Here is an 11,979-nt window from a genome sequence, read left to right on the forward strand (position 1 = left end):
TGGCATTTTCAGACTCCCGCTGGGACGGGGCACGACAGCAGGACAAAAGAAGCAGCGAGTGAGAGGCTGGCAGGCAGGGTGGCTCTTGTGGTTTCTGACCTGTCTCTGTGAATGCCGTTACTGCAGGAACCTGGGAGTTGCTTCCTCCTCTGTGGGGCAGGGAGTGAGCTGGGCCCAGCCCTGCAGTCAGCCTGTAGCCACCGGGGCTGGGCCCCTACAGCAGACGTGTCAGGACTAGGCTGTTCAGAAGCTCCTAGGGAGACGCACAGCATGCAGGGCCTGGTCGAGGTGCCCCGGGGCCAGAAGCCCCCAGCCCTGGCTCAGCTCTGCCATGGAGCGGGGGTTTGCTCTTGAGTGGGGCTCAAGTGAGCATCGGGAGGCGGAGGAATGAGGTCTTCGGGGGACTCGGGGTCCACCCTGTGGTCTGGGAGGTTCCTGATGTTTCAGCAGTTACTTCCTTGCATTCCACCCTCTCTGTAAGGTTTTCCAGATTCATCAGGAGAGAGCTCTGCTTCCTGCCTACCCCCCAGGACAGGCCCTGCTCCTGGGAGCTGTTTCCACACACTCTGGCTCAAACTTGCGGGCTGACAAGAGTGTGTGCAGATTGCTTTATTTACTCGTGTTTCCAGGGGCAGGCTCCTCTTACTGGAATTCTAGGAAAGGTGTATTCTGCGTTCTCCTTCAGGAGGTCTGGGCGTTGAAGTTCCAACATGTTCCTCAGGGGATTCGGAGGCAGGTCCACGTTGGAGGACCAAGGTTGGAGATCCCTCTGAACAGACTAACCAGCCTCTAACCTTCGAAAGTGTTTGCTTTTTGACTCTGCAAATGTATTCTTACAAGAATACATTCTCACCAAGAAAATGTATGCACATGAAGCTGAAGGGCTCTCTGTGCTGGCCACCCTCCATCCCCAGCCCTCTCCCCGGGGTCCCCACTATTGTCATTCTGGTGTGTAGCCTGTCAGCCTCCTTCCTTATGCATTTTCATACATGTAGGTAGTGCGGAAAGGGTTTAAAAGGGGTTAAAAACCACGCATACCATACTGTGTGTATCATTCTGCAGCTTGCTGTTTTCACTTAGGAGTATGTCTTAGGGACCTTTTCCCCTTGGCACATTTTGATCAGCTGCACTCTGAGAGCCTGGACCCGGCGGCATGATAGGAACTTGGTTTCCAGAGCCCTGACTAAATGTGGCAGCCAGTAACAGAAAACTACTAGAGCTCATCAATGAATTCAGTAAAGTTGCAGGATACAAAATTAATACACAGAAATCTGATGATTTCTATATACTTAACAATGAAAGATCAGAAAGAGAAATTAAGGAAACAATCCCATTTCCCATCGTGTTGAAAAGAATAAAATACCTAGGAATATACCTACCTAAGAAGGCAAAAGACCTGTATTCTGAAAACTATAAGACAGTGATGAAAGAATTTGAAGACGGCACGAACAGATGGAGAAATATACCATGTTCTTGGATTGGAAGAATCAATATTGTTAAAATGACTATACTACCCAAGGCAATCTACAGATTCAGTGCAATCCCTATCAAATTGCCAATGGCATTTTTCACAGAACTAGAACAAAAATAAACTCAAAATGGATTAAAGACCTAAATGTAAGACTGGATACTATAAGACTCCTAGAGGAAAACATAGGCAGAACACTCCTTGACATAAATCGCAGCAATATCTTTTTGGATCTGTCTCCTAAAGTAATGGAAATAAAAACAAAAGTGAACAAATGGAACCTAATTAAACTTAAAAGCTTTTTCACAGCAAAGGAAACCATAAACAAAACAAAAAAGACAACCTACAGAATGGGAGAAAATATTTGCAAATGATGCAACCAACAAGGGATTAATTCCCAAAATATACAAACAACTCATACAGCTCAATATCAAAAAACAGACAACCCAATCAAAAAATGGGCAGAAGATCTAAACAGACATTCCTCCAAAGAAGACATACAGATGGCCAACTGGCACATGAAAAGATGCTCAACATCGCTAATTATTAGAGAAATGCAAATCAGAACTACAGTGAGGTATCACCTCACACCGGTCAGAATGGCCATCATCAAAAAGTCTACAAATAATAAATGCTGGAGAGGGAATGGAGAAAAAGGAACCCTCCTACACTGCTGGTGGGAATGTAAATTGGTGCAGCCACTATAGAAAATGGTATGGAGGTTCCTTAAAAAACTAAAAATAGAGTTACCATATGATCCTGCAATCCCACTCCTGAGCATATATCCTGAGAAAACTCTAATTCAAAAAGATACATGCACCCAGTGTTCATTGCAGCACTATTTACAATAGGCAAGACATGGAAGCAGCCTAAATGTCCATTGACAGATGAATGGTGTATATATATATATATATATATATATATATATATATATATATATATATATACACACACACATATATACATGTATATATTATATACACACACCATGGAATATTACTCAGCCATAGAAAAGAATGAAATAATGTCATTTGCAGCAACATGGATGGACCTAGAGATTATCATACTAAGTGAAGTAAGCCAGACAAAGACAAATATCATATGATATCACTTACATATGGAATCTAAAAAGATGCAAATGAACTTATTTACAAAATAGAAATAGACCCGCAGACATAGTAAACAAACTTACGGTTACCAAATGGGAAAGGGGTGGGGAGGGATAAATTAGGAGTTTGGGATATACACACTACTATATATAAAATAGATAACCAACAAGGATCTACTGTATAGCACAGGGATCTATACTCAATATTATGTAATAACCTATAAGGGAAAAGAATCTGAAAAAGAATATATATGTGTGTGTGTGTGTGTGTATAACTGAATCACTTTGCTGTACACCTGAAACTAACACAACATTGTAAATCAACTATACTCCAATTTTAAAAAGACTGTGGCAGCCAGGAGCAAGTGGCTAGGCTGGCTGTCCCCGAGCACGATGGTGTCAAAGTTGCCTGTATGCACCACAGAAACAGAAGAGCTATACCCTGTAGTCCTGGGGACAAAATCTGGCATGGTGTTGTGAGACGTGGGCAGCCATTAGATATTGGTGGTCTGGAATGTCCTACATTCATTCATTTAACAAAAAGTGTGCTTCAGGGAGATTGGCTCGGTGCTTTGTGACCACCTAGAGGGGTGGGATAGGGAGGAGATATGGGGATATATGTATATGTATAGCTGATTCACTTTGATATAAAGCAGAAACTAACACACCATTGTAAAGCAATTATACTCCAATAAAGACGTTAAAAAAAAAAAGTGCCTACCCTGTGTCAAACCCAGTCAGGGAAAAGGAGCAATAATTATTCCTTATTCTTAAGATGGGTTTTAGAAATTGGCGCCAATTGGTGAGGTCACCCATTCCACCAGCCTTGCCATCTTAGAATGTCAGTGCTAGATAACAAACTAACACACAAACAACAACAACAACAACAAAAGTTATCGATCAAGAGACGTTTTTGGAAGGCAATGATGTGACCAGATTAATTTTGTAGATGCTATGGGCTGAATTGTGTCCCCCACCAAAATTCGTAGGTTCAAGTCCCAACCCCCAATACCTCAGAATGTAGTTATGTTTGGAGATAAAGCCTTTAAAGAGGTGATTAGGTTAAATGAGGCCATTAGGGTGGGTCCTGATCCAATAGGACTGGTGTCCTTATAAGAGGAAGAGACACTAGCGAGGCACACGCACAGAGGAAACAACCTGTGGGGACATAGTGAGAAGGGGAGAGGAGAGGAGAGGGGTCTCAGAAGAAACCAACCCTGCTGACACCTAGATCTTTGACTTGCAGCCTTCAGAACTGTGAAAATCAACTTCGTTGTTTAAGCCCCCAGTCTGTTGTACTTTGTGATGGCAGCCCCAGCAGACTAAGGCAGCTGGTAAATTGCTGGTGGCTGTGCAGCGGGTGGATGGCTTAGTGGATGGAGGAATGAGCTGAGGCTGGCAGGCTGAGGAGGCCCCCAGACCTCCTCTCTCTGTGGATGCGGCACCAGGATCTGCATATGCTGCAGGTGCCGGAGGTGCTCACCTCCCCCTGCTGCTGAGCTGGAGAAGGCGCTCTGTCAGGATTGGCCTTTGTCAGCGCAGAACGGTTCTCTCAACCTGAGTTACGTACCAGGTACTGCGTTCGACGATGGGGCTTCAGAGGCAAATATAACGTAGTGGTTGTTCTCAAGCAGCTCAGTCTAGTGGGGATACCTGTAAATAAACAGATGATCACACTAGTGCTAGAGCCAGTGGTCTGTAAAGTTAAGGTGCTAGAAATTGCAAGTATGCATCCTTTTTTATTTGCATTTTATTATAATTTACACAAACAACTGGGTTTGGGAACTGTGTCACTCCTAGTATCTTTTTTTTTTTTTTTAGGTTATGCTGTTGTCTTTATTGAATGATGAGGAAACTCAGGCAGAGTTGAATACATCCTACTCAGTATTAAAACCAACTGTAAAGTTACAAAACTTGATAAAGGAAGTGCTTGCATAAGACTTTGAATGTACTAAATGCCACTGAATCATTCACTTTAAAATGGCTAATTTTATATTATGTGAATTTCACCTCAATTTAAAAAACCCAGTTGTAAAGCCAGGGCAATAAAATAGCACAGTTATAATGGAGGGAGAGACTAATAAACCAATGTAACAAGGCAGACTGCTCTTGGAAAACTCTATTGCTTTAAAAAAATGTATGGCAGATCTGTCCATCACAACATATTTATATAAAAACAAACACCAAATGGTTTAAAGTCATAAACATGAAAGGTAAATCTGTAGTTTCAATAATCAAAGAAAATGTAGGAGAATATAGAGTAGGAAGATTTTCTTTTTCTTTTTCTTTTTTTTTACTCCTAGTATCTTTATTGTGAATGTTTTAATAACTTTTACATTTATTTTTTGTATGAAAAAATGTACATGTTTATGTGGAGGATAGATGCCCAGTGGGAGGGGGTGGAGGTGAGGGAGAGCATCACAGAAATGGTGACACTTGGGCTACATTGTGTTTCTGTTCTTGTTACACTTTCTTTCTTTTTTAGATGGGTAATGAAATACTGAAATAAAGAATGCATTTGCATGGTTCAACATTCAAACAGTAGGAAAGGGTGTGCAGGAATATTCCATCTAACCTCTGCCCCCCCCACTTCCCCTCCTTGCAGGCATCTAATGTTGGCCGTATATCTTTCTAGAGAATTTTTATGCATATGGAAGCAAATATATTTTCTCCCTTCCTTTGTTCCTCACTGATGGTGGCGCTATATGGTGTGTACATACATTGTTCTGCAGCTTGCTGTTTTGTTTCTTCTTTGTCCGTCTTTCCATATCAGTGCATAAAGAGAAGAGCATCACCGTTTTTTATGGCTGTCTATTAGTGTTCGACTCTAGGATGTTCCATGACTTATTTAACCAGTCCTCGGATGAGAGACAATTGGGTTGTTTCCAGCGTTTTGGAATTACAAATAATGGTGCAGTGGAATAGCCTTGCACAAACATCATTCCACAAATATGTGCATGTGTCTTTAAGTTTCTAGAAGTCTCGTTTCTGGGTCAGAGTTATGTGCTTTCGTCATTTCGAGAGTCATGGCCAGATACCTGCCACCGGTGTAATCAGTGCGTGCTCCTCGAGGACGCGTGCCCACCCCTGTTCCTGCGCGTTCACGCCGCCCCAGCGAGGAGCAGTTGGTCAGCTCTAAGTAGACCTAGGGAGAGGAGGGAGCTGGAGCTGATGATGCCCCAAAGTGAGGGAATCAGAGACTCCGGACTCCCCAGTGAACGGTGTTTGCCCACGGCTATAATAATACCGGCAATAGCTACTTTTTATTAAGTATTTGCTATGTATCCGGCAGAACTCTATAAAGACTCAAAGTCAGGAGTCAGCACATTTTATTCTGAAAAGGGCCAGAGAGTACATAATTTTAGTTTTATAGGCATTTGGTCCCTGTTGCAACCACTCAACTCTGCCCTAGTAGAGGAAAGCAGCTGCAGATGGGTGAGAGCGGCTGTGCTCTGATAAGACTTGATGGACTCTGAAATTTGCATTTCATATAATTTTCACATGTCACAATATATTATTATTATTACTAGAAATAACAGCTAATGTTTAGTAAGCACTTACTCTGTACCATTTCCACCCTCCAGCCATTTGAAAATATCAAAACCATTCTTTGCTCCTGGGGCTGTACCGTGGCTGTGGGCTATAGTTTGCTGACCCCTGCTCTGAAGGATCTCATTTAATCCTCACAACTGTAGGGCCTTTTATTATCCCCACTTAACAGATGAGGAAACAGAGGCATAGAAAGGCCAAAGATCTTGTCTGCCAAGTGGGCTGTGATGTGGATAAGAGAGGACGTTCAGAACACGGAGATGGCATCAGGACTTGAACTCCAGCTTCTTGCCCTGCCGTCAGTGCTCTAAACTCCAGCCTCAACACATTGGTGGGTCTGACTATCCCTTCTCTCTCCCTGGAGTTACACCCAGGGCCCACGTGGCTCATCAGTTCCCGTGGGGGTCCTGCTGCCCACAGACTGTGCCATCTCCTCTCCAGGACCCCCTCCCACCTCACCCAACACCAGCCGTGTGCACCAGCCGTTCTTGAACCTGGTCAAGAGCTTCACCTGATTCCTTAGTCCTTAGTGCCATTTTCACCCAGAATTCCTTGCCTACCTCCCCTGTTTATTAAATAAGCCCCTCAGAGTGCACAACCCATTTCAAATGGGGAGCATGTCATGACCCCCGCCTCTGGTCAGGCTTCTAATGAACGCTCTCTCTCTCTCTGTGTTCCCATAGCATCCGGTTCTCACCACGTTAGTATCACTTGTTGCCGCGTCAGGCATCTCCTTTAGGCTGTCCGCTCCTGAGGCCAGGAACTGTGCGGTTGTTAGGGTCAGGCACACAGTAGCCACCTACGAAGTACTTGTTGCATAAACGGGTGAAAACCATCAAGGAATCTGTGGCTGTGGAGGGCTTCTGAGGACTCCGGACAGCAGAGGCAATAGGCTGCTCTCCTGCTTAGTATGGGAGACGCGACCGGCGAGGCCCAGAGCTGCAGAGGGGGCCCCCTGGGGCCGTGTCTTGGCTCCCCCTGACTTCTTTTGGGGGCTCACCCTCCCTCCCTGTACTATAGACGTGTATTCTGAGTGGGAGCAGATACATTCTTATGTGACGTCACTCCTGAAATGGTTATACCACTTAAGTACCCCGTCCCCTGGTTGCACTAGAACCCAGCCAGGCCAGGCCTTCTCTAGGATTTTTCAGAGTTAAGCCCTTTTCTCTCTGGCAACCAGGGTGTGGAGATGTGAGCCTAGGGGTGCTGGAGGTGGGGTCTCAGCTGCGTGGAGAGATTGGTTTGAGAGATTAAAGCTGATTTGAGAAGGAAGCAAAGAAAAGGGAGAGTCCTGATAACTTTTGAATTTCTGGAAGTCAGTTTCTTCTCTGATCTAAATTCCTTAAAAATTTTTTTTATCAGTTGAAAGTTAATCTCTGCCACTGACTGTCAGTGTTAATGCAACATGATTCTGGACATGAAATGATATTAGCAGGACAGTTGTAACTGGGGGTATAGCTCAGGGGTAGAGCATTTGACTGCAGATCAAAAGGTCTCTGGTTCAAGTCCGGGTGCCCCCTTGTTTTCTTCACTCACATGACCAACCTTAGAGCTCATCTCTCAGGAGAGAGTATTTGGGGGAAAAGGTGAGAAATGGGGGATTAATAAAGAGCTGGAGAGATGGATGCTGGGTAAACAGACTCAACAGATGTCCGCTAGAGGGAGTGATCAGATTGAAGCTTGAAACAACAAAACCTTGCCTGGCCCTGCACTCTTTGGGTTGGAAGGAGGACAAGACAGGGAGGAGAAACACTAGACTGTTGCCTGATGGCGTGACGAGCTGGGCTGAGCATCGCTCCCTCTCCTAGTCCCGCAGCCCTTGCTGCCTTCTCTTTCCCTCCCTCTTGCTGTGCACAAGGGCATTTACAAGACAATCATTTCTCTTTGTTGGTCTGCATGTGCAGCTCAAGCCACAGAGGCCCCTTGGCCTTGGGTGCAGAGACTAACCCTGGCGGCCTGAAACTAGGATGATGACCACGTTGTCCCTTGGCAGATATATCTGCAGTGGGGACAGTTCTCTGGACCATGAGCTCCTTGGCGCCAAGATGAAGTCTTTTTCTTTGGCCGCACCGCGCGGCATGAGGGATCCTAGTTCCCCATCCAGGGATCGAACCCACGCCCCCTGCATTTGGAGCGCGGAGTCCCAACCACTGGACCGCCAGGGAAGTCCCAAGATTGAGGTCTTAATCAGCCAGGGGTCCCCAGCACCTGGCACAGATGGGAACATGGTAGGGGCTCAGGAAATGTCTGTTGAAGGCATGAACTAGCCCTGGGTTCCTCCCCCACTCTCCCCTCCTGTGTGTCTGACCTCCACAGGCCCTTACACATCCTCTCTCTTCTCCCTACAGCCCCCTGCCCCAACCTTCCCCAGGTGCAGGTGTGAGAAGGAAGCCCTTATTGAAGCAGCTCAGGGAGAGGGTGGGCACATGGAGACAGTCCTGTGTGTCAGCACTAGGCTCTAAGGAATAAAAGCTTGTAGAAAAGCATTTAACTTTTAAGGAGGTACCTGGAATTTTTTACTTGTGGTTCAGCCACCTGGCCTGAGTTCTGTCCTTTGTTCTGCCCTAAACTCAGAGGAACTCATTTCCCTCTTTGAGGAGGTAGGGACACTTAGCACAGCTGTTCATATAGGATTTATTTCCCTTTCTTTCATTCAACAAATATCTATTAAACACTTACTATGTACTAGATTCAGGCTCAGGGCTGAGCATCATTAAGAAAAGTGAGGCAGGATCCCTGTTCTCAAGCGACACATAGACCAGTGGGTGGTAGGTGGCCCTAAGCTCAGCACTGTAGTATAGAAAGTAGGCATTTGAGATGCACATCTTGTGATCATCAGTGATGCTTCCACCTTTGAGGCCTTGATTTCAAGCACAGTATCTGACCATCACCTCTATCTTCTGACCTTGTCAGGTCCTCTTTCCTGTTCCCGTATGGCTTTTCATCACCCACCTCCCCCTCATGTTCTCTCCTCCTGCCCACACAGCTTGGATTCCATGACCCAGTGCATCAGCCACTCTCTTGCAAACCTCTTACCTGTTTGGCCCTCTCTCCCTGTATTGTACGCACCTGGCAAAATCACAACGCAGGTATTCGCTTATTCCATGCCCACATCTGAGCAGCCTAACATTGCTGGGGAAAATCATACAACTGTGCTGATGAACTTCACCTGTGACCAAAATCTCAAGTCAGCATTGAACGTAGCTAGGCAGTCTTTTATACCTTTGCTTTCTCACTTTCTGAGACGGCTACTTCATCTCTTCTATGCTCTTTTTTTTTTTTTAATTAATTAATTAATTTATTTATTTTTGGCTGTGTTGGGTCTTCGTTTCTGTGCGAGGGCTTTCTCCAGTTGCGGCGAGCGGGGGCCACTCTTCATCACGGTGCGCAGGCCTCTCACTGTCGCGGCCTCTCTTGTTGCGGGGCACAGGCTCCAGACGTGCAGGCTCAGTAGTTGTGGCTCACGGGCCTAGTTGCTCCGCGGCATGTGGGATCTTCCCAGACCAGGGCTCGAACCCGTGTCCCCTGCCTTGGCAGGTGGATTCTTAACCACTGTGCCACCAGGGAAGCCCTATGCTCTTATCTAAAAAGAATTTTTTTTAACTTTTTTTCTTTGGCCACGCCACATGGTATGCGGGATCATAGTTCCCCGACCAAGGATCGAACCCATGCTCCCTGCAGTGGAAGCGCGGAGTCCTAACCACTGGACCACCAGGGAAGCCCCTCTATGCTCTTTTCAAATCCTCAACCCTCCCTCCCCATCTCTATTGTAGCTGAGTATCTTAACTATTCAGAAAACGGATGCAATCAGATGAGCACCATCTCCACCTTTCTTCCAATTCCAAGCAACCAGTCTCCATGTGTATTCATATCAGCTGCCTTCCCCTCTATTAGGAAGAAATGTTTTCGTTCTCATCTATCAAGGCCAATCTATCACTTGTGAATTAAATTTGCTTCTTGCCTCCTCAAGGAACCCACTGCGCTTCTTTTCTTTCTCCTGCAACAACGTTTTCTTCCTCTCCATGGGATTATTGTCATCGGCGCACAACATGCCTTAATATCACTCACCTTTTAAAAAGCCTCTCTTGATCCCATGACCCCTCTAGTTCCTGCCTGGTTTCTCTACTCCCATTTTCCAGAAGACGGCTCAGAAGAGTTGTCTGTACCCACTGACTCCACTTCCTTTCATCCCACTCCAATCCAGCTTTTGTTTTACTTGGTCCCTAGAAACAGCCTTGGTCAAGGTCATCAGTGACCTATATTTGGTCAATATTTTGCTGATGCCAGAGGCCAACTCTCTCCCCTCTCTGTACTTGGCCACTCACGCTTTTGCAAGGATGACCACTCCTTCCTTAAAACTCGTGAAGACTAAGCTTTGTAGACATCACACCTTGCTTCCATCCTACCCCACGGGATGCTATTTCTTAGCCTTCTTGTCTGGTACTCCTCTTCCACCAGCCTCGAAATGTTAGCGCACCCAGGGTGGTGTCCTGGCCTCGCTTCTCATGTCTAACTCTTAGTCCTGTGGCTTCAAATTCCTGTTACATGCTCGTGACTGCCAGACTCACATCCCTAGCCTGGACCACCCCTTGCCCTCCAGACTTGAATATCTACCTCCCCTTAGAGACCTAATGGGAATCTCTATCTTAATTTATCCAACACAGAACTACTGATTTCCCACCCTCACCCACATCTGCTCCTCTCCTTCCTAATGCTACTCCAGCGCAGCAAAGGGCCACCACCCACCCAGCTGCTCAGGCCAAGAGCCGAGCGTGGCTCCGGCCTCTCCTCCTCCTCACGTTTCACACCCAGCCTGTCAGTAACTCTGATCTGCCCCACCTTTAAAACGCTTCTTGCTCCTGACCATTTCTCATCAGCTCCACAATTCACCAACAATCTCCAACGTGATCTCCTGGGTTGCACTCTTCTCCCCTCTAATCAATTCTCCCCGCAGCAGCCAGAGTGAGATTCTAAAAATGCGGATCTTATCATGTTCCTCTCCTGCTCCAAAGCTCCAACGGCTTCCCCTCACACAGACGGAAAGAGGAATTTGACACGAGGAGCTTGACAGCAAACCTGGCATGCTGCAGGGCGAGCAGCCATCTGAGGGGCCTCCTGGTTAAACTGCACTGTCACCCACCCCTTCCCACCCAGGTATCCCGGGGACATCCCTTCTTTCCTAGAGCAGAACTGCAGATGCCCAGGGCACTTTATCACCTGCCTCTCTCCTCCACCTCCAGCTCAGGCAGTCACCACAGGGAGCAGATTGCATGCAGCAGGCTGGGCTGCATCCTGCACGTGCAGCTCCAGAGGGCTCGGACGCTCCTCCACGAATCACCAAGTCCTCCAAGGCTAAGGCCCAAGTGTGACTGCGCTGAGACGTTGTTTGCCATGACACATGCTAGTTGTCCTGGGCCCTGCCTTACTTCCCAGCACGCAGTCAGCCATCAGGAGTATAGAGACGTGTGCGATGACGAAGGTTTGCACGAGGCCCCAGGGGAGCCAGAGCAGGAGGCGGTGGGCTTGGGGGTCTCTACAGATGCAGCGATACGTGAGCTCGGCTCAATCAACCAGTAGCTTCGGTCCAGAAGCATCTGGCTTGCCGAGTCTGGGGGTAGAGTGTGGAACAGTGCCGCCAGTGGAACAGTGCTCCAGGTCGTGGAGGTGGGCCAGGAAGACAGAGAGGGGCTTTGTTGTGCTTTGACATACCTGGACTTGCACTGTTCCCCTAAGTTTGGATATTTAGGTTGTTTCCAATTTTTAACATTTTAAGGAGCGTTGTGATGAACAGGGAGTTTGTCAAAGAATCTTTGCTATTGATGCTGTGTTTGTTTTTGAATTTTGTAACATTTTT

General features: G+C 46.6%; 1 non-coding gene across 1 annotated transcript; it reads left to right on the plus strand.

Moving 5' to 3' along the window:
- Positions 1–7,573: 7,573 nt before the first annotated feature.
- Positions 7,574–7,645, plus strand: TRNAC-GCA (transfer RNA cysteine (anticodon GCA)). The gene has a single exon. It is a non-coding gene; the product is annotated as a tRNA-Cys (tRNA).
- Positions 7,646–11,979: the final 4,334 nt, after the last annotated feature.

The sequence above is a fragment of the Eubalaena glacialis genome, chromosome 8 (assembly GCF_028564815.1).
Source record: "Eubalaena glacialis isolate mEubGla1 chromosome 8, mEubGla1.1.hap2.+ XY, whole genome shotgun sequence".
Lineage (NCBI taxonomy): Eukaryota > Metazoa > Chordata > Mammalia > Artiodactyla > Balaenidae > Eubalaena > Eubalaena glacialis.